This window comes from Rhincodon typus, chromosome 15 (assembly GCF_021869965.1).
Source record: "Rhincodon typus isolate 14 chromosome 15, sRhiTyp1.1, whole genome shotgun sequence".
NCBI lineage: Eukaryota > Metazoa > Chordata > Chondrichthyes > Orectolobiformes > Rhincodontidae > Rhincodon > Rhincodon typus.
In genome coordinates, this window is record NC_063346.1 from 22,690,931 (window position 1) to 22,703,916 (window position 12,986).

The 12,986-nt window shown below is 40.5% G+C and overlaps 1 long non-coding RNA gene across 1 annotated transcript in view; it reads right to left on the bottom strand.

The window, feature by feature from the left end:
* Nucleotides 1-6,876: 6,876 nt before the first annotated feature.
* The window catches only part of LOC125485073, a 7,765-nt gene continuing 1,655 nt past the window's right edge, over nt 6,877-12,986 (bottom strand). The window contains exons 2-3 of the long non-coding RNA XR_007263838.1: nt 10,279-10,383; nt 6,877-7,344 (exon numbers count right to left, since the gene is read on the bottom strand). This is a non-coding gene — a long non-coding RNA (uncharacterized LOC125485073). The remainder of the gene's footprint in view (nt 7,345-10,278; nt 10,384-12,986) is intronic.

The window sequence follows — 12,986 nt, forward strand, 5'->3', positions numbered from 1 at the left end:
GCAAGCTGAGAAATAGAGCAAGGAGAGGTTGTAGACGCAGGTGGAATAAACTCATTTGTCAAAAAGGATGAAATCAATCTATACATCTAGGCTAAAGTTTATAGTTGGGAGAGACTGAGGTTGGGATTCGAAATGGCTATAAGGAGGGCGCAGTAAACTGATGATGCTGCTGTCAGAGCAGTTTGCAAAGGAGTCAAACCCTACAAGTTTGGAATCAAGGTGACAATCAATGCCACTGGGCAGAAAGCAGCAAAGGCTGGCACAAGCTGCAGGATAGGAATGCTTATGGAGGAATTTGAATTATCCTTGTGTTTGTTTCAGGAAACTGTTATAAGCACATAGGCCCAAACCAATATGGGTCTGAGGGCACTTCAATTATGCAACATTGCACTGAAGATTTTAGCCTTCTGATGTCTTGCTTTGACTGAGAAAGTGTGTAGCTTGCTAACCATTTCCTATTTGAATATGTGTTTACATAACTTAAAAATGGATCATTTAACTTTTCAAGCTAAAATTATTGATAATGTAAAATTTAAATAAGGTCTAATATAATGTTCTGCTGCTTTCAATGAATATAGTGTAACTGTATGAAGGCATAAATTAGTCCAGCAGCTAGATTTTCTGTTCAATATGTTGAACTTATTTCAAAATGATTACCTAGATCCTAAGGCAAGAATAGCATTCACTTGTAAGAGTGATTAAGTGAGTAACATTTCAGCTGGAACAATCTAGAGTCATAAAGTTGGAAAAAAACTTCACAATACAATGCACCCTTCAGTATGCCAAGAGAAACAGGTTGTTTATTAAATATTAATTTGTTTTGACAAATAATAAGAGAGTGGCTAATTTTAAGAAGCAAGATACACTGTCATGTTTTTTTTTTGATTGGTCTACCCTGGATTTAAGACTCCAGAGAATTTAATCTCCGAGTACTAAATAAACAAAGGCTGACTTCAAACAGGTGCCCAGCTGTGTCCTTGTACAAGTGTTGGTATGTGAAACTGGATTTGTTGGAAATTTGACTCTCTGCACACACGGATTTCAGCAACTCATTTCACTGCTTAGATAATTTCCAGCAAATGTTTAGAAATAATAGTTTACACAAACTGCCCATGAACTCATCTCCACGTATCTTGACTCTATCTTTCTCCCCCCCCGTCCAGGAACTCCCCACCTACATTCGGGGCACTACCCACGCCCTCCACCTCCTCCAGGACTTGCGATTCCCCGGACCCCAAAACCTCATCTACACTCTGGACATCCAGTCCTTGTACACTTGTATCCCCCAAGTAGGTGGCTTAAAAGCCCTCTGCTTCTTCCTCTCCCACAGGCCCAACCAGTCCCCCTCCAGCAACACCCTCATCCATTTAACGCAACTTTTCCTTTAACTCCTCCCACTTCCTACAAACCAAGGGCGTGGCTATAGACACCCATATGGGTCTGAGCTATGCCTGCCTCTTCGTAGGATATGTGGAACAGTTCTTCTTCTGCTGTTACACTGGCACCATCCCTCATCTCTTCCTCCACTACATTGATGACTGTATTGGCACTGTCTTGTGCCCCCATGAAGAGCTTGAATAGTTCATCAACTTTACTAACACCTTTCACCCCAACCTCAAATTCACTTGGACCATCTCTGATACCTCCCTCCCCTTCCTGGACCTGTCTCCATATCCAGTAGCTATCTCAGCACCAACATCTATTTCCAACCCACCGACTCCCACAGTTACCTTGACTACACCTCCTCTCACCCACCCTCCTGCAAGAATGCAATCCCTTACTCCTAATTCCTCCACCTCCGCTGCATCTGCTCCCAGATGGAGTGTTCCACTCCCGGCCATTCCAGATCTCCTCCAACTTCAAGGATCACAACATCCCCCCTCCGTTGATTGAAAATGCCCTCAACCGCATCTGTTGCATTTCCCACACTTCTGCCCTCAAACCCCCTCCCACCAACAAAAATAAAGACAGAGTCCCCCTGGTCCTCATGTACCACGCCACCAACCTCCGCATCCAGCACATCATTCTCTGTCATTTCTGCCACGTACAATCCAACCCCACGATCAAAGAGATATTTCCCTCCCACCCCTATCTGCCTTTCGTAGGACTGCTCACTCCGTGATTCCCTCATCCACTCCACTCTCCCCACCAACCCCACCATCTTTCCCTGCAATAGTAGGAGGTCATACACATGCCCCTACACGCCCCTTCTCACCTCCATACAAGGCCTAAGACAATCATTCCATATCTGACAGGGGTTCACCTCCAACCTGGCCTAATGTACTCATTTCTCCCAATGTGGCCTCCTCTACATCGGTGAGACCAAACATAGGCTCGGTGACCAATTTGTGGAGCACCTACGCTTTGTACGCTATAAACAACAGAGGTCCAGAAAGGGGAGGGAGGTATCAGAGATGGTCCAAGTGAATTTGAGGTTGGGGTGAAAGGTGTTAGTAAAGTTGTTAACCATTTTAAACACTGCCACTCTCCCCCACCCCACCCCCTACCTGGGTGACATGTCCATCCTGGGCTTTCTCCAGTACGACAATAACACCACATGCAAACTATAGGAACAACACCTCATATTCCACCTTGGGAGCCTACAGCCTGATGGCCTAAACATAGTATTCACCAGTTTCAAAATCCCCCCACCCCCGGCCTCACCCCGTGTCCAACCCTCCCTCTCATCCCTGCCTCCTTGACCTGACACTACCTGTCCATCTTCCCCATCTATCTGCCCCACCTTCCGCACTGTCCAATCCCCACTACCCCTTACCTGCATCCATTTATCGCCATCTCACCTACCTTCCTCCAGCCCCACCCCCACCTCTATTTGTTTGCCAGGTCCCTTCCTGCTCCCCAGTCCTGATGAAGGGTCTAGGCCTGAAACATCGACTCTCCTCCTCCTCGGATGCTGCCTGACCTGATGTGTTTCTCCAGCTCCACACTATCAACTCGGACTCCAGCATCTGCAGTTCTTTCTATCTCCCTGCCCACATTGTTTGCAATTTTCTGAAATCTGTAATGCACCATCACCCTCCTCTTTAGATATTTCCTGTTTTAAGTTCATATTGGAATAATGATTGTTATCACCATGTTTTTATTCTGTTGGGTTCAAAATGCCCAAAGTGGAAACTGATGTAGCTACATTAGTCATGAAGGAATGTGATGGGTCAATTGAAAGACTTTGTACATGTTGTAGAGATTGAGGATACTAATGGAATCACAGCATTCTTGTAACTTAGTCTAACACAGCCAGGAGAGAGATAAACATGCAAAAAGATTACCCAGGGCAACTATCCAGCAGGTCTGGTTGGAGATGGGCGAGGATCTGTGTAAGCAGCATCACGACCAGTTTCAATGATAACTAAAACAAAGGTGTATATAGCTGATGATTTCTGTCTCAAAACCATTTACCAACACAAACGTTTACAGCCTCCTCCAGGACTTTGAACTATTCCCTACGCAAAATCACATTCTACTGCACCTTTTAAAAATAAAAAAATTTTTTTCAGGGAAGCAAGTGTTGATGCCATTTATTGCTAATTCTAACTGTTTCTTAGAAACTGGTGGTAAATCACTTTGTTGCGTACAACTTTCAGTGATGTGTTAGTCTATTTGAGAGCAGTTGGGAGTCAACTATGTTTCTGTGGGTCTGGAGTTACATATCAGCCAAAGTACAAATGTCCAATGTTCCCTCCATTGACCACAATCCATTTCTCGCATTCCATGTGTTCTTTGTAGAGTGGTTGTGAATCTGCTTGTGTCCTGCTCAGATTATTCCCAATGAATGTATACACAGAATGTAGAAGGAATGTTGATGAGGATGGCAGATTATTTGCCTTAAAAAGGAGATTAATGAAGCAGATGGACTTTTTGGACAATCCAATAATGAGCTTTTCATCCAAGTAATTGATTTTAAATTCCCATTCTAGGGATTGAACTCTTATCCATGGATCATTTGTCAATGCTTTATGATTACTGCACTAGTAATGTAGGTTTAGAATATCAGAAGGTGAATTTAAGGAGTCATTCTCTTCTAGGATCCGTTTTCCCCTCAGTCCTGTGATAAGACAATGGGAATAACACTTAAGAATCATAAAGCTATACAGCATGGAAACAGACCCTTTGGTCCAATTCATCTATGCCAACCAGATATCCTAAAATTATGTAGTCCTATTTGCCAGCACTTGGCCCATATCTCTCTAAGCCTTCCTATTCATATATCCATCCAGATCACTTTTAAACGTTGGAATTGTATCAGCCTCGTCCACTTCCTCTGGCATCTTATTCCATACACGCAACACTGAAAAAGTTGCCCTTTAGGTTCCTTTTAAATCTTTCTCCTATCAGCTTGAAACTACAAGACTTCTCTGCAAGAACGTGGATGTTCTGCGAAGCGGTCACCCAATCTATGCTTTGTGTCCCCCCAATGTAGAGGAGACCACATTGAGAGGAGTGAATGCAGTAGACTAGATTCTGGGAAGTACAGGCGAAGCGTTACTTCACCATTGTCGACAAGGCCTTCAACTGGGTCTGACCCATTTCCTGCACTTCCGCCCTCACCCCTTCCCTTCTCTCCCGCAACAGCAATAGGGTTCCCCTTCTCCTTACCTATCATCCCATCAGCATCCACATCCAGCAGACCATCAGATGCCATTTCCACCACCTCCAGCGAGATGCCATCACCAGACATATATTCCCCTCCCCTCCCTTGTCCGCCTTCTGCACGGATCATTTCCTCTAGGATGCCCTGGTCCACACTTCCTTCACCCCCAACACCCTCCCACGGCACCTTCCCCTGCAACCAGTGAAGGTGCAACACCTGCCTGTTTACCTCTTCTCTCCTCAGTATTCAAGGGCCCCAAAAATACCTTCCAAGTGAAGTAACACTTCATCTGCACTTTCTAGAACCTAGCCTACTGCATTCGCTGCTCATAATATAGTCTCCTCTACATTGGGGAAACGAAGCGTAGACTGGGTGACTGCTTTGCAGAACACCTACGTTCTGATGACCAAAAAAAGACCCTGAGCTACCTGTTGCTTGCCACTTTAACACACCACCCTGTTCTCTGGCTTGCTGCAGTGTTCCAGTGAAACACAGTGCAATCTGGAAGAAAAACACCTCATTTTCAACTTGGGGATCCTGCAGCCCTCCGGACTCAATATCGAGTTCAATAATTTTAGGGCTTAAACTCTCCCATGTCCTAGCACCCTGTCCACACACCAGGCCTTGTTATTACACAGCCAGCCATTACACTACCTATTGTTATTCACTCACAGTCACCATTAACAACTATTCACCCTCCGAGCCAGATCGTCATCAACTCCTTCGTCTATCCAACTGCTCTTCTGTCTTCAGGCTCTATCCTGTTGTTTACTCCCTCTCCCTATTTTTTGCATATAAACCAACATTTTCCCCAGCTACCATCAGTTCCGAGAAAGGGTCACCGGACCAGAATCATTAATTGATTCTTTTCTTGACAGATGCTGCCAGACCTGCTGAGCATTTCCAGAAATTTGTTTTTGTTCCTGATTTACAGCATCTGCAGTTTTTTTTTTCCTCCCAGATTTTATTCTGTAACCAGTGACTTCCCAACTCTTACAATCAAAGCACTGACCAATAAAGACAAACATACCAAGATGCTTACTTCACTATTCTGTTTATCTGCAACTTCACTTTCAAGGAACTATAAACTTGCACTCTAAGGTCTTTGTTCAGAAACATTCCCCAGGACCTTACCACTAAGTGTATAAGTCCTGCCTTGATTTTCCTTTCCAAAAGGCAACATCTCATTTACCCAAATTAAATTCCATCTACCATTTCTCAGACCATTGGCCTATCTGATCAAGGTCCCATTCTACTCCGAGTTAATCATCTTTGCTACCCAGTACGCCAATTTTGGTGTTATCTGCAAGCTTACTAACCATACCTCCTCATCAAAGGGGGTGATACCTTAACCTTTACTTCTTCCTACTATAGTGCATATTGTACTCTTGCTCTTAGTCATTATGTTTTTAAGAAATACGCTCATGCTAGCATTGCTACATCATAGCATGTGACCTGAGGCTACAAAGATCCCATCCTCCATCTTAGCTTGGATCATATGATGCATGACACTCCACAACAGACAGTGCTTCTAGTAATATTTGTTTAGTGTCAACTCAGATACTCATCTGAGTGAGGAATGTAATATTTATATAGGATAGTGAGTCATAATTAATGTCTTGAATTCTTCAATGCCATGATGCTCATGCTTAGTTTAAGTGATAGGTTAAAACACCCTCAAGGCAAATTCATCATGCCTAAAAATTTACATATTTTTAATATATTAGAGTGTTACATCTAGTTTTAAAATTTGTCTACTTATAACAATTTAGCAAAATATGATTTCAATAGCATATGCTTACATTTCAATTCTTCCCTAAAGTTTATAGGATCTAAAAACTTTCAATTCAGAATTGTGATAATCTACAGCCCTGCCTAATCATAGTCTTGGTATGTAACTATTTCCCAACAATGTATTAATTTAGACTGCCATTTATGTTGATATTTACTATGAAAGAGTCAACCAGTTGTTTAAAATTTTCAAAATTCAAATACTTCCTACAATATATTTCAACAAGAACTACGTTTTAAACTTGAAAACCCAAATTGAAAGCTACTTGCAAGTGGCAAAAAAAACTCAAAACTCACATTCAATACACTGAAAGTAAAAAAAAAAGTGTTTCAAACTGGATCACAAAGCACACAGCTGTGCAAAGTTTAGAACTTGTGCAGCAATTTACTTCAGTTGTTTGCACATTCATACATGTTGTGCAGGGTCTGAAAAAAATGTTGATACTGTAAAGTGCCTTAAGCACCACCCACTGATGACAAATCATATGTTGTGAGGAGAAAGGTTCAGGATCTGTAAGGAACAAGAGCTACCATCAGGTCTTCCTCTGTATCTGTAACAATCTTTTATCATATCTGTGTAGCTTGTACATAGTCACTGTCATACAATAAATTACATCTTGGAGAGAAGGGCCTTTTATTGTCCCTTTACCTCGCAAGATCAAGTAGGCCCTGTAGATCCCTACCATAAAAAAGTACATTTTTTAAAGCGAATGGTGGCAGCAAATCTCTTTTTGTACATGAGCAACCAAACAGAGCTCATTCAACATGAGCAACAATATGGATAGTTCATACAAAAAAGTGTGTTTTATCAAAACGCTATTTTGTTATTTGTGATATCCATTAACAGATACTTGATAGTGTACTTTAACTACTATCTTCATGTAAAAACATTTAAAATTGATACTGTAGATCTTTGGGCCTATGTGTATTCTTCATCATCAAACCTGCAACAAAGAGAAAGGGAAGACTGAAAAGGACAGGTTACAAAAAAAAAAATAATAATAATCACTTTACCTTCAAGAAAGTTATGAACAAAATCACACTCTTTACAAGGAAATTGGCATGTATAATTTACTGGTGACTTTCTCTTGTAACTTAGAATCACTTAAGGGATAGATGATACTTCAAACTGATTCCTTTACAGTATTGTTGTAAACTTTAGATGCCAAACCTACTATTTTCAGTTTGGTGGAAAGCTACTCAATAATCTTTCCAGCGTACCAGGACTGCTATTCTTCCAACAGTCAGTTCCTTGCTTTCATCTCGAACATCTGCTGAACTAGAATTTTGTGGGGTAGGTTGCTAAGTACACCCTGGTGGAACTGGTTATCATCACCTAAAAACATCTCAATGATGTTAGAATTCCAGTATTGCACCTCCCCAATAATTGCAAATATTGAACTCTGTTTGTGTTAAGCTGTTAATACAATTTAACTTTTTGTAGAAGTAAACTGTATCAATAAAAGTCTGTATTTCAAATAGTGATATGTAGTAGGAAATATTAAAAAAAGTGAAAATCTTCAAGTTCCAGTTCATTTTATTGCTGCATTTCAAACTGAAGAAGTGACAGGGTCTACCTCTGCCTGTTGCTGATCAGTAATTTGGAAGAACTTGATGGGATAAAATGTCAGACATAAAAACTCAAATATTCTGAGAAGGACTACACGAAGTATGTGAATATTTCATATGCAAACATGCAGTTTGAGCGAGTTGCTTTACCACAGGATATAATAGAAAACAGATTGCATGGAAAAAACGTTTGGAACTTTTAAAACAAAAAAGACAGAATTGTTTTGTATGCAGCTGTTGAGGCTATTTCAGTGATAACTGACATAATTACCTACAATTATAGGCCAAGCAGTAATATACAATTTACCTCTTTTCGCATCTTAAAAATTTACCAAAGATAGCCAGTTAAGATATCTAATGGAATGCTAGCTACAACTGTGCAAATTAAAAACCCAACAGGAAATGAAATAATAAGCCTTTATTGATGGCTTCTGCTGGCAGTAGCCAAAGCAAAATGGTGTACAAAACCCACCAAAATATAAATGCACTAAATGTACTGAAATTAAATAGGTTCAAAACTAAACTGGGAATCAATGTCTCAGTACCAAATGCCTACGTTTAGGTGTCGAGTTATCTAGCCATAAATTGCCATTAGGAAAATAAAATTTCATACATCAAGAATGCAGAGAAACAACAAATCTTCATCAAAAGCTGGTCGCTGCAACAAAGGCAGCCATAGGACATAGTTGTAAGAATGATGAAAATAGAAGTGTCATCTGATATTCTTTATTCAGATCTTAACTATTGAAATTATGGATTTTAAGCATTTGAAGTAAAACTGAGCCAAAAATATACAAAAAGCTTTGACAAATTGTCTTTCACTCATCAGGGCAATTCATGCCATTACCAATATTAAAGGGAAAAATATATAAACAGTGCTGATTGGTAGAGGTGCTGCCATGGGGAATAATGATGAATTGAAACAGTTAACTGCCATGATTTGTTTAAATTTAAAGCAGCCAGATTGGATGATTGGTCAAGATATTGTCATGAGAACTGAACCAGCAACTGGTCATCATCTGCTTTGTCAAGTTATTGAGGTGTAGCATATTCATTTCACTTTCAAAAAAGTGGGGCTCTGTATTTTACTATACACTGCTTTCAGTCTGTGAATGTGTACCACATTGCTATCCTGACTGAATTCAAGAATTAGTGTTCTTCTCAGTCAGAAATATTTAACAATTCCTGTCCAATTTCAAATGCTTGGGACTTGTAAGTATGGTTGTTTGGGTACTGTTAGTTAATACAGTGTCACTCTTTGGAACGTGCAGTGTACATTATAGCATCACAGCAATACTGAAATTCATTTGCCACATTACTCATTTGTGTGATGGGCAGAATGTCTTTCTGGCTTGACAGCAGCACCCAATTAGTGGAAACACCTCTTGTGTTGCTACTGCATAGTAGCAGCATGCAACAGCTAGTTTCACCTGTAATTCAACCTTTAAAAGGTAGTCCAAGGTAAACTGGCTCCCATTCCGCATTAAAAAAAGTGACAGCTTTTGGCCTATTCATAAACTTATGAATACAGGGAGAAATTCTCATTAAAAGGTGGCCATTATCCTGCAGGATAGCAATGATGTACCCTATTTCAGCATCAAGCTTGTACAGGAAACAAATGACTCACGTCCTCTTTATGATGTTATAGAAAAGGCCGATCTTCTGATGGGATTCCTAATGTTTCATCCACTATAAAAAAAAGTCTTGTGGTACACCATAATAGAGAAGCACTTGACCAATTTCTCAGTCGGGAGATGAAGGGCCACTCTATCTCAAAAGATGAATTTGAGCGCAGGATGGAGCCCATTAAAATTCAAGAAAGTTCTTGCTGGCAGCTGCAGATTCAAACACAGTAAATACATTGTTTGCATACCAGAAATATGCAAAGGGTAGGGATCATGCAGGCAAAGACATTTTTTCATGGAACCCAACAAAGTCATTTGTAAGAATTGGGTTGAACGGGGATCTTAAGACGACCATCTATTTGGTGTACAGCATCATTAAAACGCATGACCTCGACTGCATGAGTTGCTGAGTTCGTAAGTTCAAATGAATGCTGCTTTGCAAAATCAAAATTGCAATAATGTAGTGCTGCAGTGCAATTGCCTATAGTTTTTTTATTTAAAAAATTGTTACATTTCTGGCTTATTCAATGTTAAATGGCCACATGCTGATTACAACTCAAAGTCATGCTGCTTGGCAGTAAAATGTCAGTCATCATTCACCTCGTATAGTCTCCAAGGCAACATCTCTTCCATATCAATCCACTTGCCAACCAATATTCTCTTCCCATAGTCTACATGTTTTACCTTTTCATTGTTATCTTGCAAGTGATCCTGATGAGTACAAGACTGAAAGTTTCAAAAGTTTTTTTCTCACCCCCAGGAATACTCACATTCTGAATGTGAATAAGTCTATAGGAACAGTTATAATTTTCATTATTCATATGTGAGCAATGTTTTGTCAGCAAACACTCAACATTAAGTTATTCTTTAAAAATAAAACCATATTCATGGTGGAATAACTGATCATAAATTATATCATAATTGTCTATGGATGATTCAACCATGTTCTAAAACATAACTGCAAACAATTGTATGTTAATTGTGTTTAGTTAACAGTAATGTTTTATCCTCCATCAGACAGCGTTCTAACATTGACAATCAATATTTACTTTGAAACACGTGTCTCTTACAAATAGAAAGTACCAATTTGTAAAGGTAAGTATTATATAAACAAATATTAGTGCTGTTTCCTCAAAATATAATGGACTGTATTGATAAAGAAACTTCAGTGGAACTTAAGAATTTCTTCAAAAAACATTGGAGAAGACAAATAAGAGCCAGTTTTTAAAAAATTCATTCACAAGATGTGGTCATCAGAAGCTAGGCCAGCATTTATTGACCATCTCTAATTATCCAGAAGGCAGTTAAGAGTCAACCACATTGCTGTGGTTTTAAAGCTACATGTAAGTCAGACTGGGTAAAGATGGCAGTTTCTTGCTCTAAAAGGACACTAGTGAACCAGATGAGATTTTTCCTGACAATTGAAAACCTTTTCATGATCATCGCAAGACCATAAGACACAGGAGCAGAAATTAGGCCATTTGGCCCATCAAGTCTGCTCCGCCATTCAATCATGGCTGGTAAGTTCCTCAACCCCATTCTCCTGCTTTCTCCCCGTAACCCTTGATCATCAAGAACCTAAATCTACCACAATCTTAAATGTACTCAGTGACCTGGCCTCCACAACCTCCTGTGGCAGTGAATTCAATAGACTCACCACTCTGGCTGAAGTAGTTTCTCCTTATTTCTGTACTTAAAAAGTCTTCCTTTTACTCTTAGGCTGTGTCCTCATGTCCTACACTCTCCTATCAATGGAAGCATCTTCCCAACATCCACTTTGTCCAGGCCATTCAGTATTCTGAAAGTTTCAATTACAGTCGCCCATCATCCGTCTAAACTCCAATGACTATAGTCCTAGAGTCCTCAAACATTCCTAATGTTAAGCTTTCCATTCCTGGGACCATTCTCGTGAACCTCCTCCAGGGCCAGTACATCCTTCCTGAGATATGGGGCCCAAAACTGCACGCAATACTCCAAATGTGGCCTGACCAGAGCCTTATAAAGCTTTAGTAGTGCACCCCTGCTTTTATATTCAAGTTCTCTCAAAATAAATGCTAACATTGCATTTGCCTTCCTGACTACTGACTCAACCTGCAAGTTTACCTGGAGAGAATCCTGAACTAGAGCTTCCAAGTCTCTCTGCACTTCAGACTTCTGAGTTTTCTCCCCATTTAGAAAATAGTCCATGTTCTTATTCTTCTTACCAAAGTGCATGACCTCACACTTTCCCATGTTGTGCTCCATCTGCCACTTCTTTGCCCACTCTGCCAACCTGTCCAAGTCCTTCTGCAGCCTTGCCACCTCCTCAATACTACCTGTCCCTCCACCTATCTTTGTATCATCTGCAAACTTAGCCAGAATGCCCACAGTTCCTTCATCTAGAAGAATAACGTACGAAGTGAAAAGTTGTGGTCCCAGCACTGACCCTTGCGGAACTCCATTCGTCACCAGCTGCCATCCTGAGAAAGACCCCTTTATCCCTACTCTCTGCTTTCTACCAGGGAGCCAATCTTCTATCCATGCTAGAACGTTGCTCTAACACCATGGGTCCTTATCTTACTCAGCAGCCTCCTATGTGGCACCTTATCAAAGGCCTTCTTGAAGTCCAGGTAGGTAACATCCATTGGCTCTCCTTGGTCTACCCTGCTCGTTACTTCCTCAGAAGAATTCTAGCAGATTTGTCAGACATGACCTCCCCTTGATGAAACTATGCTGACTTTGCCCTATTCTACCCTGCACTTCCAAATATTCAGTAATCGCATCCTTTACAAATGGACTGTAAAATCTTACCCATGACTGAGGTTAGGCTAATCAGCCTGTAATTTTCCATCTTTTGCCTTACTCCCTTTTTAAACAGGGGTGTCACATTAGCCATTTTCCAGTCCTCTGGGACCCTCCCTAACTCTAGCAATTCCTGAAAGATCACCACTAACGCTTCCACTATTTCTTCAGCTATCTCCTTTAGAACTCTGGGGTGTAGTCCAGCTGATCCAGGTGCTTTTTCCACCTTCAGGCCAATCAGTTTTACTGGCACCTTTTCCTTGGCAATGGCCACCATACTCAGCTCTGCCCCCAGACTCTTACATTTTTTAGGAGATTACTCATGTCTTCCACCGTGAAGATTGATGCTAAGTAATTATTCAGTTCCTCAGCCATTTCCTTGTTCCCAACTACCATCTCTCCACCATCATTTTCCAGTGGTGGAATGTCCACTTTTGCCCTTTATATACCTAAAGAAACTCTTACAGTCTTTATTTATGTTACTGGCTAGCTTACCCTCATTTAATCTTCTCCCTCCTTATTTTTTTTTGTAAAAAAAAAAGAAAAGATTGATAATTCCAGATTTTCTTATTTGATAAAATTAAGCTGCTAACGTTTTCTTGCACCTTTTC